The sequence below is a fragment of the Panthera leo genome, chromosome C2 (assembly GCF_018350215.1).
Source record: "Panthera leo isolate Ple1 chromosome C2, P.leo_Ple1_pat1.1, whole genome shotgun sequence".
Classification (NCBI taxonomy): domain Eukaryota; kingdom Metazoa; phylum Chordata; class Mammalia; order Carnivora; family Felidae; genus Panthera; species Panthera leo.
The window spans coordinates 88,731,502-88,750,998 of NC_056687.1; positions in this window are offsets into that span (position 1 = coordinate 88,731,502).

The window sequence follows — 19,497 nt, forward strand, 5'->3', positions numbered from 1 at the left end:
CCAACCCCCTTCATTGTTCCTTTGGAGACTTCATCTCAAGTCCTCACTATTCACAAACCTTTTCTGGAACCCAGCATGAGTATGCAAAGCCATCAATAATTTATTTTTTTCCACTTTGGGTGGTGATAATGTTACTATATCAGCACAAAAATGATCCAGGTGAATAATGCTAACAATAAGAGTGCTACCTTAGATGTCCCAAACACATTTCCTCCCTGGAGTGCAGAATGTTCTATCTATCGGCTCATTTGTCCTTTCAAAAGAGGCAGATACTGTTATGTTATTAAGTTAGTAGAGAAGCATAAAGGTTTAAGCCACAGCCATCAGCAGAAAAGGTAGGATTAAATAAGAAAATGCATAGGGTCTAACTTAATAATCACCATACACTGAAGACAGAAGTTATATTTTCTCCCTCTTCTGAAAATCCTCACTTGCACAGTGTAAAATCAATAAATACAATAAATTAAACTAATATTGGCATGCACTTTACACTTTACCAATACTCCCTGTGTACTACCATTCCTAATCCTCAACACTTGCCTGAGAAAGGATATTTTCATCTTCATTTTCTAGATGAAATTGAGGCTCAGAGAGGTGAATTTACTTGTCTGAGATTGGGAAACTGGCAGGTGTGAAGCCAAGACTCAAGTCAAGATCTTCCAACTCTAAATCAATTCTTTTGTTGTTATACTTCTGACTAGCAGTTGATAAGAGGGAATTTTATCCACATTTCAAATCAGACAGGAGCTCACAGTGCTTCATATTGTTGTATAGGATAAGAAGATGGAACTTAATTCACTCAGACCATTAAAGGCTTCTGGCTCAACTGGAAACATGCAAACAACTACCACAACAAGGTCTGGTTTTACTAAAAAAAAATAAATACACACACACACACACACACACAATAACATCAGATTTTATTGACCTTGAAAACATTTCCAAGTCTCTTCTCAAGAGTGGTCAGTCTGACCCCTAAAAAAGAAGGGAGGCCATTTAGAAGACAAGAAAGAAATGTAAATCAGATGGGAGCATGATTGAGGTAGCTAACAATTTATGCAGAGACATAGCATCAAAATGCTAAATATTAACTATGTTAGGAATGAGCAGTCTCGGCATGGTTTTCTATTTCAGAAGGTTAAAGAGGAGGTGCGTTTTAACATTAGGACCATTAAAGCCGTAAGGAAAAGGAGTAAGTACAAGCTGTCCAGCTAATGGACATTTTAGGATGGATGTATGCAGACAGATCTGTGCTCAGACTTGGGAGCTAGAGACAAGACACTGAGGTAGAAAGGGCAGGCCTCTGCTCAGGTGCTCACAGAATGGTGCTGACAACCATCCACAGGGTGCCATCTGGACCCTGGCTTGTCCTAGACACTAAATGCTAGTCACCTCCTCCTTTCTTCACAGGCCTGGAGGAATTGCCTCGTTTTGCAGCTGAGAAAACTGAGGTTCAGAGAGGCTAATTCTTCCCAAGTCCCAAGCCAGAAAGCAATTGAGCTGGGGAATTTGTTTTTTTGTTTTTTTTTTTTTTTTTTTGCTTACCACTTGGCTATTTATTGGCTGTTTTTTTTTTTTTTATTTTATTTTATTTTTTTAATATATGAAATTTACTGTCAAATTGGTTTCCATACAACACCCAGTGCTCATCCCAAAAGGTGCCCTCCTCAATACCCATCACCCACCCTGCCCTCCCTCCCACCCTGCCCTCCCTCCCACCCCCCATCAACCCTCAGTTTGTTCTCAGTTTTTAACAGTCTCTTATGCTTTGGCTCTCTCCCACTCTAACCTCTTTTTTTTTTTTTTTTTCCTTCCCCTCCCCCATGGGTTTCTGTTATGTTTCTCAGGATCCACATAAGAGTGAAACCATATGGTATCTGTCTTTGTCTGTATGGCTTATTTCACTTAGCATCACACTCTCCAGTTCCATCCACGTTGCTACAAAAGGCCATATTTCATTTTTTCTCATTGCCACGTAGTATTCCATTGTGTATATAAACCACAATTTCTTTATCCATTCATCAGTTGATGGACATTTAGGCTCTTTCCATAATTTGGCTATTGTTGAGAGTGCCGCTATAAACATTGGGGTACAGGTGCCCCTATGCATCAGTACTCCTGGATCCCTTGGATAAATTCCTAGCAGTGCTATTGCTGGGTCATAGGGTAGGTCTATTTTTAATTTTCTGAGGAACCTCCACACTGCTTTCCAGAGCGGCTGCACCAATTTGCATTCCCACCAACAGTGCAAGAGGGTTCCTGTTTCTCCACATCCTCTCCAGCATCTATAGTCTCCTGATTTCTTCATTTTGGCCACTCTGACTGGATAAAGGACCTGAATGTGAGACAGGAAACCATCAAAACCTTAGAGGAGAAAGCAGGAAAAGACCTCTCTGACCTCAGCCGTAGCAATCTCTTACTCGGCACATCCCCAAATGCAAGGGAATTAAAAGCAAAAGTGAATTACTGGGACCTTATGAAGATAAAAAGCTTCTGCACAGCAAAGGAAACAACCAACAAAACTAAAAGGCAACCAACGGAATGGGAAAAGATATTTGCAAATGACACATCGGACAAAGGGCTAGTATCCAAAATCTATAAAGAGCTCATCAAACTCCACACCCGAAAAACAAATAACCCAGTGAAGAAATGGGCAGAAAACATGAATAGACACTTCTCTAAAGAAGACATCCGGATGGCCAACAGGCACATGAAAAGATGTTCAACGTCGCTCCTTATCAGGGAAATACAAATCAAAACCACACTCAGAGCTGGGGAATTTGACTTTGAGGTTGGGCCTCCTCCTCACCACACCCTCTGGCCAGGCAAAGGAGGGTTATTCTACTGAGCAACAGAACACACGAGCTGAGAGTTTCAGGGCTGAAGCGAGGTGGCAAAAAGGAAAAGAAAGGATCCACGAAGCCTCTCCCTACTCGCTGATTCCCCACACCCTCGGTCACAGACCACTGCCCTCCTCCGGGCTCCTCGTCTCACCCGAGTGCTGAGGGAGAAAGGGAGTAGACAAGGTGGTCGAGCCCCTGCCCTGTTTCCTTCTAACAATCATTATTCATGACCAGCCAGGGAAACTGTGACTTGAGCCAGGGTCACAGCAAGGTGGCTTTCCAGGGGGCCACCTTGGCAGTCATCACTAAAACACTAAAAACCCTGAAATGTGGCCTCTCAGGCTTCCAGGCACATGTGGAATGCATTATGTTTCTAATCATAACACTGCCAAAGCTGCGTTCAAATAAGGAGCTTGTGAGAGAAACTACCCAAATTAGGAAACCAACGTGGGCACAACAGATTCGGCCTTCAACCTCTCCTGCACACTGCCAACATTTTTCTCCTCTTGCCTGATACTGCCATTTAAACATCCTGTTAACTGACAGAATTTTTCATAAGGCAACCTCTGTTTGGGGAGAACTTGTACCAGGTTTATTTATAATTGTCCTATTTCCCAGCATTGAATCTGTTATGTTCACTGCTGCTTTTGTTATTAGGAAATATTCACCTTTCCTCCCCCAAAAGACTCTGGTCCTCTGGTCTTTCGTTTCTAGAAAGATCACTAGGCTCCTCAATCTCAGAATCTGACTAGCTATCAGAGTCACTGCCACTTTTTCTGCTTTTAAAGCAGATATTTAAGTATGCTCACTCTTTAATGTACCTCCAAGTGTAGCCCCAAATCTTTGAATTTGGGATACAGAGGATTCTTTTCCCAGAGGTATCTCATGCCTCTTCAGCAGAAATCCTAGGCTGGGGACCTACCTTGGTATCTTGCTTCGTGCCTCAAACCCCAAGCCTCATCCAAGTTCCTAATTTACCTCCCAAAGCTAGGGCACCTCCTTAATCAAAAGACATCCAAGTCAACAGTCATAAACAATTTCATTATCTCCATTACTTCCCACAAAAACCCTATGGGGAAGGTACTATTATTTTAGCTTTCTAGTTAGAAAACTGAGGCACAGAGCGATTGCAAAACTTGTTTAAAATCACATAGCTAGTTAATAACCAGATTTGGAACTACAACAATCAAGCCTCTCTTTCAATTTCTTGTTTGTAAATAACTTCAAACTCACAAAAAAGCTACCAAGAATGGGAATAGTACAAAAACACTGATGTATTCTTTGCCCAGATTCCCCTATTGTTAATAGTTCTTATTTGCTTCATTTGCACTCCTGTTTGCTTGCTCTCTCATCTCCTTACATATAAATAATGTTTTATACGTTATGTACAACAGACATTATATATGATGTTTTCTCCTGAACCATTTAGAAGGAAGTTGAATACATTACGCCCCTTTGCCCTTAAATGATACAATGCGTATTTCCTAAGAAGAGGGATATTCTCTTACATAACCATAGCACAGTTATCTCATTCAGTAAAGCTAACATTAACAATAAAATTATAATCTAATCTATATAATCCAATTTTTCCAATTGACCTAAAAATGTCTTTTATTACATATTTTTTCCTCTTCTACAAGATTCAGTCTAGGATCAGGTTTGCATGTACTTGTCATGTTTCTTTAATCTCTTTTAATCTGAAACATTTCCATAGCTTTTGTCTTCTAGGACACTGACATTTTGAAGAATATAGTTCCTTCCTCCCCTTTTTCTAGCAGTAAATGCCTGATTTGAGGTTTGTCTGATGTGTCCTCACATTTAAGTGACACATTTCTTGCCAGAATATTCATAAGTGATATTATGTGCTTCTCATGGTATCACATTCTGGAAGTACAAAATGTTTATTTGCTCCTCATTGGTGATTTCACTTTGTTTATCTAATCAAGGTGTTGTTTGATTTTTACACCATATAGTTTATAATTATTCCCCTTAAAACTAATAAGCAGCCTGTGGGGAGTCAGTTAAAGAACATGAAAATATACTGTTCCTCATCAAAATACCCCCTCCTCAGATTTAGCATTCAATGATGATTTTTGCTTGAGCCATTCTTAACTAAGATGTTTATAAAATGATGCCTCCACATTTACCAGTCAGTTCTTGGCTTTCTAGAGTAAGTAAGGGCTCTCCCTTTTCCTCCATTTATTTACTTATCTATTTATTGTCAGTATAGGTTTGTGGGTTTCTATTTTCTTTATTGATTTATATTCATACTCTCCCGATTTATTTTGATATTCAAATTGTTTTAGCTTCTCTTATCCTTATGACATACGCTCATCATTGTTTTTAACATTTCCTTATTTTCTTGCATAACGAGATGTTCCAGTCCCCTCTGGAACTTTCTATGCCCCAGGTCGAGATTCATCCATTTCTCTGAGAGATCTTTGCTCTTTTAGTAAAGAATGGTATTAAGGACCAAAATCTGAGCACTGGATGTGCTCAGTACTTATTGAGGGTTTTTTTTTTTTTTTTTTTTTTTTTTTTTTTTTTTTTTTTTTTTTTTTTTTTGCTTCTAGTTCCTTTCAGTACAGCTGGGAAATATATGCATGCATATATACAAATACATGCATACACTTACCTATATATACAAACATGTACATACATGAGCACATGTGCATGCATACACATTTGTAAATATTTTGAAAATAAGTTCACACTAATGCCTCCAATTTGGAGCACAGTCTCTTAATCACTGCATAGTATTTGTTCTTTGCTTCCACATGTTTGGGGAAAAAAGCAAGATAGAAACTATTATGACAGCTTTACACCTGCTGCTTAAAATTTCACCCCTATTCTGGGGGCAACATTATGTGTCCTTAAAAGTGCACATTTGTCTTTGGTCCATATTTGAGCTCTTTCTCCTTGAAAGACTGCAGGCTTGTGAGGGATGAAGGCTTGAGTTTCTCCTGGAATTCAGAATCTTTGACTCCCACTGGTTTAAATACTTTGAAGTCATTCACAAAAAATACATCATATCCTTAGCAGCCAGTCTGTCCACCATGGACTTCAGATCTGAGAGGCTGACAAAGAAAAGTGAAGGAATGTAGGCAAAGACCTTCTGGGTGGGGATGAAAGAATGTGGTGGCAAAAGAGCATGGGGTACCTTAAGTCTTTAGATGTTGAAGTGGGTGGGTGGGGAAGAGTCCCCAGAGATGGATACAAGGTAGCTCAGTGACTCTGTTCTCTGACTTTCCAGGTCTATTCAGGAGGAAAAAAAGTAACTATATTCAAAAACAGGTAGTCATTGAACATTATGGCAACCCCCCAGCCCATCAACGCAAACCCACAACAGAGCCTAGAACTAAATGCAATGAACCAGCCTCAAGAGTAATGACCTGAGTAGCATAGGCCGTACTCAGGCACAACACAGGACTTCAGAAGAGTCCTGCTTACCAGTACTCATCAGCTTCAGCTTTCCTTTATGGTAATTGTATTGAGGCAGCAGTATATGATAGCTTTGCAACCAAAGGGAACTGAGTTCTAGTTTTCAGTCTGTTATATTAATAACTGTGTGGTCTTGGATTATAATGACCTCTCTGAGCCTTGACTTCTTTATTTATAGAATGAAAATACTGCAAGATTGTTACATGAATTTGAGGTTGTAAACGTAAAACCATAGCATGTAGACTTTAGATAAATGCAGAGTTTCTTAAGACTAATACAGGGGTTCATAATACCTTATGTATGCTACATCTTTACATATGTCCCTAAGAAAAATAGTCCAAGGTGCTGCACAGAAGGGCCTAGAGCTTGATATCATGAGAGAACTGAGCTGGACCAAATCCATAACCATAAGTTATCTCCCAGTGTGAATTAACTAATAGCTAAGAAGACTTTCCTATGCTAATCAGCCAGAATTTTACAGAAACATAATAGTTTGGAATCAGGTCCCTTGTTATTGAATTTTTAGCGCTTTCAAAACTGAGAACATCCCTGCTCTTGGGCCATTGTTATCCTGAGAACACCTACAATATTGCATTTTCTTTGGAACTTAAGTGGGCAGATAATGGTGTGGCCAAGGGCTGAAATGAAATACAAACAGTCCCTTGTTGAGGTATGCTCTGACTGGGCTGCCCTCCTCACAGGCAGTGTTCACCTTCAAAAAGTGTGCCTTTTTCCAACTTCCCGAGCCCATGACTGCATGTCCACAAACAACCAGTGTGGCTGGCTCTCACTTCTACCTGAAGATAACTGGAAGGTAAAATGTAACTTCTGTTCTTTTCCTACCCAGTAACCAACTCAAAGAGCATAGCGGTTAATGGATATTGCTATGGCAGATTCATATGGGAGCACACATCTAGCAATACTTCCCTGGAAGGGAGTGCCTCAAGCCCGCAGTCTCAAAACCTCTGTTTTCCAAGCACCATTGCCCTAAGCCAAATGCCTTTGCAAGCTACCCAGGACAGGTGCATCTGTCACCCAGGTCTGAGGGGATGGGAGTGGAAGGTACTATGTGAACAGCAGACAGCATGTCCTACCTAAAGTCCTTCACATTCGGTTGTTTTAACACGAGAGTGGCCAAAACAAATGAATTAGCTTGTTGGTGACCCCCTGCCCTTACTTGATGCTTGTTCTTTGTAGGCTTTAATCTGAAGGAGATGATAATGCCAGAGAAGTAAGAGATGGGGTCCTACTCCTGGCTCTACTACCAAAAAGCTCTGAGAACTTCAAGTCACTTGACTTCTCTTGGCCCAGTTTCCTCATAAGATAAGGACATAAAGCCTCAGGTGAACGTGAAGGTCCTTCACCATTTCTTGAGGCTCAGATTCCAGACTGGTCCCAGCCCACCTCCCCAGTGTCTGTGCCTACCTAAAGACTAACCGAGGTTTGAGGAACCTGAAGCTTATACGATCTGGGGGGTAGGGGACTTCTTTAAGAATAATAATACAAAAGTATAAATATCGAAGTAGGTCAACAGTGAATATTTCCTTAAAATGCAAAAAGAAAGCATAAAAATTTTAACTTTTATAAGCCAACCAATTATCAAAAATTTAAAACCCAGGGAAAAACTGACATAAGATTTGTTAATTATCTGCTTGACAAACCCCAGTAAATGCTTTTATTCTCCATTTTTTGGCTGCATAATCTTTGATTTTCTCTTCCTACAACCAGATTCTGTAAGAACTTTCTCTATAGAGAGACTAGAAAGATAATTCAGCTTGCCCTCTAACATAGTTGACCAGAATTTATTATTGGTTATAATTTAGAAAATTTCTTTCAGCTTCACAACTCATTATTGGCACTGTCATGTACATTTTTAATATTGTTGTCAAAGTTGGGAAAATCCTGTATCAAGGGTCATTTATATGTGAACTGTACAATTTCAATCATTCACGTTTCCTTGGGCAGAGACTAAGCTGAAATATTCTTTCAGTTGATGTCACTCATTACCCAAGGCCTTGAGTGACCTCAGCTCTTATCACTTAATACCAGGTACTCTGCAGCCCCACCTTCATGAACAGAGAACTTCTCACAGGCCCCCAACACAGAGCAACCTTCTACAACTCTGTGGCTTTGCAAATGCTGATCCCTCACTTTTAATTGCTCAACTATACCCCATCCCTCTTCTTTAAGGTGCAAGCAGATTCAGCCACCACCCCCCACCCCCCGCTCTTCATTGTTCTGCTCTTTGCTCACACTACTAGAAAAAGAATCCTTCCTGTATTATAGTTCTCTGTCCATTTGTCTGCCTTCCCCACTAGACTCAGATTACCCTGAGAGAAGGCAATGGGTCTTTCCATTTGCCTAGCATAAGGGTCTAGCTCAGAAATGATGCCCAATAAATGTGTCATAAATAGAAATCATCCCATAACATAGACTGCAAGGAGTGCCACAATTCTTTACCTTTCTAAAACAAACCTTACATCCTTCTAATTACTCAACTGTCACTTGGTAATAAAAACAGCAGAACCATTTATTAGGGTGTCTTCCTCCTTCCTTGGGTTTAGGCAGTCCATGAAAGGGAAGGGCTTCTCATCCTGGTTCTTACCTGCCTAGCTTCAGACGTATGAGGGGAGTGACTGTTTATTTTTCTCTGAATGAGATTTATTTAGTTTAAAAAATCCAGATTCATGAAAATGAGGGGCTTGCCCTCAGGCATTAGTCACCATTGGTTACCTGGACATTGTTTCTCCTTCTGCTACTCTAGGAGGTGATGGAGTTGTGATCCTCCGAACTCACCTTTGGCTGGCCCTCAAGGACCCTTTTCCCCCTTCTTCAAAGGTGGCGGCATCTGGGGGAAGCCACCTAAATCACCTAAGAGAGCACCCTCCTTCTGAAGTGTCGTTACCTCAGGAAAGTGCAAATGTGAGCAGGGGACAGGTCTATGCCAACTGCAGAATATTTCAGACTCATTTTCTTCAAGGCCTGGAAAGAACCCCAAAAGGGCTGAGTAAAGAAGTCACCAAACTGGTTACATCTCCACAAGCCTTAGAGGAAAATGCAAAGGAGGAAAGAAAAGGAAGGAAGGAAGGAAAAAAAGGAAGAAAGAAAAAAGAAGGAAGTGAGTGAGGGAGAGAGAGAAAGGGAAGGAGGGAGGAAGGGAGAAAGGAAGGAAGGAAGAAAGGAAGGAAAAAAAGGAAGAAGAAAAAAGGGAGTGAGGGAGAGAGAGAAAGGGAAGGAGGGAGGGAAGAAAGAAGGAAAGAAAAAAGGAAGAAAGAAGGAAGAAAGGAAGGAATGGAGGAAGGGAGGGAGAGGGAGTGGGAGGGAAGGAGGAAGGGAGGGAGAGAGGAAGGAAGGGAGGCTCTCCCCTCTCTTCTTTGTCCTGGGCAAAGAAGCCTAGAAAGTGAAGAACACTGAAGTCTTGTCACCCTTCCTCTGTGGGTGAAGGACACAAGTACTTCTTCATTCATTTTCTGAGTCTGCTCAAGCAAGAAAATAATAATAAAATAAGGCACAGGTTAATTTCTACATTAACTTATTAATACATTAGCCTGGCATGAATGTTTATGGAACACATCAATCAATGAATGGCTTCTCATGGTTCATTCAGCTTCATGAATCTGGATTTTTTAAACTAAATAAATCTCATTCAGAGAAAAATAAACAGTCACTCCCCTCACGCCTCTGAAGCTAGGCAGGTAAGAACCAGGATGAGAAGCCCTTCCCTTGCCTCATTGGGGAGATGGACATGGCTTGTTCATTTCAGCCTCAAAGACAGAGTTTCCTCACCTGCTTCAAAGAAGGGCTGTTGATTCTGCATTTTATAGAAAGTAGTTAAGGCGGGTGAGATCTTGCATTGGGTTTCTATGGACAAACTTCACGCTGCTACTATATTACCTGGGAAAAGAAAAACAAAAAAAAAACAAAAAAAAAATTTTCCCTTAGTCAGAACTTTTTAAAGAGAGACTGGATTATAATGCCTTAACATCCTTTATCAAAAGACAAGAAGAGATTTGCCGAGCCAAGTGCACCCCTAACCTAATGTGTCCTTCCAAGTAAGGCTGATGTTTGTAGTCTAAGGGAGCAATTGGATTTCACTACCTCACATCATCTGGTCATTAACTTACGTAGCAGAACAAAATGGCCCACCAAGCTCTTTTCTAGTTAGCAGGACTTATTTAAATTCCTTTCCCTCCCCCCACCCCATCCTCCTTTTTATAACCAGTGGCAAATTACCAGTATTGATAAACCATTAGAAAATAAAATAAGAGACAATTTTATTGACAGCTAAATGAAGTAATGCCTGGGTTGTGTTGGTTTTAAGCAATTGAGCTTTTTGTATTCATTAAAACTCTGCAAGCAGCATGTGTTAAATTTTTGATATATGCAGTGCGCACTGAAATCTTTATCTACATTAACTGAGACACCAATTTGCACCCCTGCTGCACTCTAATAGGCTGATTTATTGTGGTTTTCTGAGGCCTATTAATGAAAGAGCTTGGAGTTTTTTAGTGGCCTGAATCAATTTTATTTGGGGATGAGGCGGAACTTGTCAAGGTCCATGCCTCTGGTTTTCTCTTCTGTCAGTGTGGATGGATCCTGTGAGCTCTCATGTCATGTGCAGCAGCCAGGCGCTTGACAGACGGGTGTGTGAACAAGAGACTGCTTAGGCATCTGCGCACACTCAGCACGGGATTCCCCAACTATCATCGAGGGGGAGAATGGCTTATGAAGGGTTCTTACAAAAATAAATACAAATAAAACACAAAAACAAAATCCAACAAAGCTGACAATAAGCACCAATCTGAGTGACCATGTTTACTCTTCACCATTATTAGTAAGTTCTTGGACCACCTAGGTTGATGGCTTCTTAAGATCTTACTCCCCTGTTTGAACTTAAAGTCTCTGGTTGGAGAGCCCAGAAGGATGGCAACCTAGTTTTGATCATTCATGTATCCAAAGCACCTAGAATAGAGTCTGAGTTCATTAATATTATCAGGGGATAGACTTCCACACAGAAAGGAAAAAAGAAAAAAAATTATTAAATGATTATTTTTTTAACCAATGTTTGTTACTATTAGTGTAGAATCTGATGAAAGCTATGATCTCTCTCCAGAAAGAGGCTTGGTTGTTCACGAACATTACATTTTCCATACAATTTCAGACTTCCCTAAAGACCCATAGGCAGACCTCAGAGTAAGGTACACTCTGGTCCACGCAGTGCCCAGAAACAAAATTGCTTAATTACTAGAGCTGGGGGAAGCTAACAGAGACCATATGGGGGATGGGAGAGGAGAAGCTGATCCAGTTGGATTACATGATCTTCTGATTACTGTTCCTAGAGATCCTAACTTAGTCAGCCAAGCAAACCATCCAAGAATTAATTTGAAATACTAATCACTGTTCACAGCCCAGAAAATATTAAACAGATAATGAGCAAATTTGTTAAAAGCCACATAAAATGGTCTTCTTTTCTCTTCCAAATCTGTTAGTTGATTTGTTCCCCAGGGTGGCTGAATTACAGAGTTCTTCTTCAATATAGCTTCTTCGTTATGGAGGGAGTTTAGAATATTCACGAGCAGATCTTCCTATCCTGAAGCTGACTGATCCAGAATTAAATTATCCCATCATTTTTGTTATCTTGGAATCGAATCCCAAGGACCTCGGAATGTCTAGCTGAGTCTGAGGAATCACAGGAGGAATCAGCAGCCGCCCTTCCTGTGGGATGAAGGACTGCTGCTGGATTTAACAGATATGGGCTTTTTACATTACTCCTGTTATTTTCAAGGCATTTCTCAGCAAATCCATCAACCGATCAGACCTATTGATTCCTATACAAACATTGATGTTAGCATTCCCATATCACATACTATAAAATTAGGTTTATTTTTGGTGTATGATTTCAGTTCCCAGTAGTCCCCAAGACTGCATATTATCCCACACACCACTCTTAGATGATTATTGTCTTATTTCATCTTGTGCCAGGAAAATCTGATACAGAACCAAAAGTTTCAATCAGGATCATGAAACAGAATCTATCATGAAATCCTGAAACTTTGGCAGAATTCTGACAAGAAACACATTGACCACAAAAGTAGAGAAAATTTAATTTAGAAATTAATACAAAAAAAACTGGTGATAATGTCTTAGATGCGGTACAGTTTGAAAGAAAACATACCAAAATATCAAAAGATCAAGTATTTGGAAAATTGAGCTCATGGATACGATCATTCTTATGTTGCTATGTCATGAACATAATGAAAGTGAAGTAGACTAAAAAGCCACACCACCACCCCCCCAACCAAAAATAGAAATTAACACATTCTTTAGGAGACTCTGAATGCTATTTCTATAACAAGAGGAACTTTTTCATGGTCAGGAAAATGAGCTTGTGAGATTTAGCTTTGTCACCTATCTAGGTAAACCAGGCTAGTTGCCTCATTACTTTGACCTTTGGTTTCCCTGTCTTTACAAGGATAATAATAATTACTTTTAAGGCAGTTAGAAGAATTGAACAGGATTATGTCTATTCAGCACTCAGGGCAGGCCCTGGGAGCACCAAATATGCATTTAGTCAACAGGAGTTGCTTTCTTATGATCACCAAGGAACCAAGGAAGAATTGAATAAGAGAAGAGGAGACTATAGGCAGGTCAGGGCAACTGACAGGACATTAGTGGACTATCCAGTCTTCAACACCAAAATAACTGTTGCAAAAAATATGGAGATTTGTCTTTCAAGGCTGTCTCTTTTGAGATCCTTGGGGGAGGATCAAATGTGGCATCAATGAAGAGATGGGGGTGGTGGGAAGGAATACAGCAGGCCCCGGTGATGACAGGAGAGGCAAAATAGTTGAGAGAAAGTTAAAAATTAAAATAAAAATCAAGGTCCCACCTGTTTGGCAATAATAAAATTTAGAAAGTCACTTCAGAAGGAAAGACAAGTCCTATGAAAGCCAACAAAGCCATGGATAGGTGTTCTCAAAAGGAGAAACACTGCAGGGAATACTCACAGTGAACGAAAATACTGCCCGATTTCACAACAAAACACGGTGGGCTCAACACCAGAAACTATTCTTGGTTTGGATTTTTTTTATGGCACTAAATTTAACCGATTGGAATTCTTTTTTTAAAATAGAATTCTATTCAACCTTTTCAAATGACGAATTTGCATTTAATGAGAAATGTGCACTTTAACACAGGGCTGGCACTCCCAGTCCACAGCTTAGTTCCTCTTGAAGACGCGAGACCCAGATTGTGGCAAGTATTTCTCAGGCATGAATGCCTGGGACGTGCACAGGTGGAAGGGCAGGAAAGATTTCTTCTCCCGACAGGGAATGCCCATGGTGAATCTTCTGTGAGGGAGGCCACTAATCTTGCCTATGAGGATGAAACATGTCAAGGGAAGAGGCATCGGTGTAGACTACATGACTGGTATAATTAACACTATTGTTCAGGAAGGTCTTAGTTATCAAAGGATAAAAGAGTCAGCAGCAAGTTTAAGCAATGCAATAATGTGCCATGGGCGGTTTCTCAAATTCTTGCTTACTTTAGGAAATTATGACGGGCTAATCAAAGAGCACCCTGATCCTATAATAGAGAGAATAAAGGGAGTACTGTAGGACAAAAGAACCCAAATAATCCATTTCTAAGACAACAGCTAACTCTGTTGCTGAGAGTATCAGCAGGTTAATTAAGAAATCTGTTAGTGATGAGGCTGGCACATTTTCATTTCCAGAAGATCCTGCTCGTTAGCACATGAGCATAACTAATGGTTGTTGAATGGTGACATGCCTTGGCAGAAGGGAGGACGTAGAGATGTCTTCTTAGCTCACAGACAAGTCTCCCCTTGCTCGCCCTACCCACCATACTAAGAAAGGAACCTTGTCACTACTTGCATCAGTTGCTACCTATGAAGAGACCAGATCAAGAACTCAGATTCCCATGGATATTAACTTATTCTACTTTTTTTTTCTCTAGGGAGCTAAAAAGAAAGCTACTGACTATAGAATTTTCATAAACTACATGCTATTTCATTGTAGCATGGCATGAAACTTCTGATGGCAAGAAACAGAAAGTCCCAACTTAAATAACAAAGAATTTATTAATGATTTTGTCAAATGTAAGACACCAATGATAACACATACCATTATTTTATGAACCACTAAGAAAGAAAAAAAATAAAACACTGTCAATGTTCATTGACACAACATTCTCTAATGCTTTAAAATGTTTATTTTATCTTCTACTGAGAAGATTTGTGAAACTTAGACATATATCATATATCACATATACACTAAATATTACATATCAGAAGTACATGTACATACATAACCATAAATCAAATATATTGATTTATATTCTCTAATACTCTTTAAGTTCAGAACCATCAATATCCATTTTTTTCCAACCAATATTGTCCTCTGTGACATCAAGAGTGTTGGCGATGCACCATTCCTTAAGAGATTACTCTACAATTGCCTCTTGAATTTTCTTCCAAGCACTGACAGTCATCATGTAAATGTTGATGATGATGCTTCCTTTATGTTTCCAGAAGTTGTCAGTGGAAAGTGTTCAGACAGAAAACAAGATCCCTAACTCTAACATCCTTTAATAGTTGGTTGGCTGAACTGTCCACAAGAGGCTGCAGCTGTCAGTCATGTCACTGGGAATCACAATCAAACTGACACATGCACAGGCAATGACAACTATGTCAGGACCACCCCTGGCCAGCAGTGATTGTAAGACATTATCATGACAAAACATGTTCTGATTTCAGAGATGTTGAACTATGAAATTCAAGTGAAACCTAGAATCAACAAAATGGATTATCTTCCTTAACAAGAAATCTGAAGCTGTGATGGCTGAAGGGAAGGTTAATTCAGTGGCTCAATGATGTCATCAGAGACCCCTTTTCTTTTCACCTTTCTACTCCATCATCCTCAGTTTAGTATCTTGTGCTCAATTCACTGCCTTCATGGACCTAGATGAAGTCAGAGTTTTAGGAGTCATATGCAAACCTGATGACTGGAGGAGGAACGAGAAATGTTTGCTCCTAAGGGTCTCTTTTTATCAGTAAACAAAATAATCCCTTTGGAGAATATCCCAGTCACACAAGAAGTCAAAGAATGAACATCATTGTTGAGCTCTATCCCATTGCTCCTTTGCAGGAATTGGGGTCTAATTTTAACAGATCTTTGCCAAAGGTATCAGAAAGCTGGATTTTTCTGTGGAATACTCTGATTTTTAAAGCATATCTCCAGTCCATCAGTCTCTATACCATTCTATGTCACCTACAGGCAACATGGAAACTAACAGAACTTTAGTCCAAATGTGTTCTACAGGATCCTAGATTTGGGGGAGAAAAAAAAAACTGATCTACACCCCATGCAGCAATACTGGAAATGTAACCTGCATCTACTTCTGTGTATCTGAAGGGCCATGTAGTGCCAGCAGAAATGACACAAAACGGCCATAGATAAGTGCACCCAGGAGAAACAGAACCCATTTCGCTGGATCTATGCCTTTACCAATGGGCAGACTGCTCATAGGTGGTTCACTTCATGGAAATCTCTTGAGTCTTCCCTAGAAGTTCTAACTTGGCAAGGATACTTTGATGGTGCCACAAGAAAGACTAGGTGTCATTCCAGCAAATGACTCAAACCCCAAACCTTACTTTAGTTTGGTGACCGCTCCGCTACTTCCTCCCTTCAATCCCATGGCATCCCAGCCAGCCTCTCCCTGAACAAGGACCCTACCCTGCACTCGGTAGAAGCACCCATCCCCATCTACTTGTCACTCCATGGCTCCAACCCCCTTTCGTTTGGCCTTTCACTTGCTCCTAATTTTTTATTTAATGTTTTTTAATGTTTATTTTTGAGAGAGAGAGAGAGCACAAGCAGGGGAGGAGCAGAGAGAGAAGGAGATACAGAATCTGAAGCAGGCTCCAGGGTCTGAGCTGTCAGCAAAGAGCCCAATGCAGGGCTCGAACTTCGGAATGGTGAGATCATGACCTGAGCCAAGTCAGACACTTAACCAACTGGGCCACCAAGGCGCCCCTCACTTGCTCCTAATGTAATTTGGGCCAACAGTTGTAAACTTTTTCTCCCATTTACTTTACCCATTCCATCATGCTAATTTTTCCTATGTATCTCAGATGAGGTATCTATCCATTCCCTCCAGACTTAGATTGGTCTTCAGTCATGGCTGCCACATATGGGAAAATCTTGACAAACTTCATAAGCCAGCATGAGCAGCTATGGGTTTATGGCCTGGACAGCCAGGATTCCTAGATGTGTGAGAGGAGAAATATTCTTTTCAAACATGACTTCCTTCCCACCTTCCTCTTTCCTAGTCGCCCTAATTCAATTTCTTCCTTCTCCATCTCTTCCTTCTAAAGAATTTTTATATTTTAAATATTTAAATTATACAAGAAATTTAGGCTATTTAAACAAAATAAAAATGAAAACCAAGATCATTTGTTTCTACCACCACAAAAATATCACTGAACGTTTTGGTGTGCCCACCGCCCCCACACACACCCACACCAGTTTTGTTTCACTTTCTATTGCCACTTTTATTGATTGACTTCTTAAAGCTTTGGTGGTTTTCTCTATTTTTGTAAGGTTGAAATCAAATAGTTTTGTTTCATACCTATCTCTGAAAATTCACCTGTAAAAGTTATACCGTTAGTAATTATATGTAGCATTCAGCTAAACCAAGAATATATATTTTGACCTTCTAGACTATAATTAAAGGCAGAAACATTTTTAGTCGTTTTATACCCTCCCGGTTCTTTTCACGTAGACAGTAAAAATTTACCAAGGTAAATTTCAAAATACTTCAAAATACATTTCAAAATATAAAAACCCAGAGACAGTCAAGCAAATTCCTTCCTTACTAATTTTTAATACTATGTAGTATTGGTTAACATACATTAGATCTCTTATGTGCTCAGCTTTGACTAGAAGACTCCATTTCACCCTAAAAGTATTTTATTTTTCTGTAAATTAGAAAACCATCTGAGGGCATTTACACAGCTCCAGGATTTCACAAGTGTCAAAGCAGAACCTGGCATATAGTAGGTGCTTCAATCATGTTTGTCTTTGCAACTCTCTTTGCTACAGACTGTTGCTCCCCTAGGCAAGAATATCGTGATTTTGAAGTGCCTTTAAGATCTGTTCTTGTTACTTAATTACTCAGACTCTCCCTTGACTTTCAGTGTGAAAAAGAAAGTTGATTTTTGAATCTGTGTTTCCAGTGAATGAAAAGATATATAAAACTTGCAGTGCTTTCTAATAAACTCTCACAGCAGAAGAAATAAAGTTTATCTTCTCAAAAAAAAAAAAAAAAGATATCCTCCCAACACACACACACACACACACACACACACACACACACACACACCATAGAAAGTATTGTCATATCCTGTGTGTTTACATTTTATTCCTCATGTTGAAATAGCCACTGAAAGTAAATTGTTTCAAATAATGCTTAGCTTTGCAAAACAAAGTTTTCTAGAACTCGTTTTTGAAAATTCATCTAAATGGAAATTAATTTGGTTTTAAAAACAAATTAAAATCATTTTTACTTCAGCATCCTTGTTTGGATTTTCATGACAGTTCTTAGTTTTAGAACAAGACACCTTTATAGATTCTTCCTAAGGATCTATAAATTTATATATAGCTAGTTTCCCTCACATAGATAATGATGATCAGTGATAAATAGATTAGTAGACCAGGCTGGTAATGTCCCTCCCCCCACCCTCAGTCTCATCTTCATGAACTGTTTGTTTTCTGGTTTGTTTAGCTACTGGGTACGCTCTCCATTAAAATATACTGGCGGACAGAAATAACTTTGCTACATCTGACAAAGAGGTAACATGCATTTATTTGATCTGTTAATCCCAAAGCTAACATTTGAGGGAAGCGGGTGTTTAATCAAATCTTCAGTCCGCCCAATAGCCAACCCTGTGCATGCCATCCTTTCTGAGTCATAAAGGTCAGGCTTGCTTTGCAGCTGCTGCGATTTCATGGTACCATAGCATTTTAGAACTGGAAGGGACCTTGGATCATTTGTGACCTGACCTTCCAGCCACTTTAAAACCGCTGCTCAAAACACATTGTGCATGTAACTTTTCTGTTGTTGGACCCTATGCTCTTTAAAAGAAATGAAACATCTGTTCCAGATGCTTTTATGGGGCAGCTTATTAAAGGGTTGTTTGGTGTAGTCCTTTTATGTTCATGAAGTTTCCGAGTCTTTTGACAAGCACTGGTCAAGATGTTACTTTCTGCAGGGAGGACGCTTGGAGGAAAGGAAGAAGGGAAAGAAACCAACCTCATTGAATGCACACTAGATGCCAGGCGACTTACTTACATAGGCTTTTGTGACACTGGCCTTCAAAAATAACTGTTGTTTCCAATTTACAGATAAAGAAGCTAAGACCCAGAGCGTTTAAAACTTACTTGCTCAATGTCTCAGTTAGTGAATAACAAAGCTGAGATTTAAACCCAGGTCTATCGGGCCCCATATCTGGCAATGTTCTGTTTAATACACCAAACTATTTCCCTTGAGTTTTATTCAAATATCTAAATAGAAAAGCACTTCATGCAGCCACATGGCTACATAGGCATGGTAGACACTTTGCCTCAGGTGAACCTTCAAAGCAATTTGTTCAGAAATCCCAGGGAAAGGGATTCATATTTTCTTCTGTTTGGCTGTGGGATCATAATAATAGAATGTGCTTTGTACAATGATTCCTTTATATCGGATAGCAATGCTTACCCCTTTAGAAACTAATGATGCTTGCTGTTGAAGACTCTACTTGCACATTCGAAAAATACAAGGAACAAGGTCAACTGAGGGCATATTGAGTTTACAAAGAGATTTCTGGTAAATGGGCCTTCGAATCAAGTAGGCAGGTTGCTGCCTGGAGGACTTTCAAGCCACCCAAAACACAGAAATAGGTTTTTCCTTGAAATTCAAGATAACTCTGAAATCAGCACCATCCACACAGCCTGGCCATTCCTCAGTTCCAATTTACATGGAAGACAAAAAGAAAGAGTGACATTCTCCCCTCCCCACACCACACCCCAAACTGTTTTTATTTTTTTTAAAGGCAAAATTAATGGAATTCCCCCTTTCTGGACCCAGAATCCAGAAACAAATCATAAATACCTTTGCATTCCCTTGTAGTACTCTGCAAAACTGATGATTATTC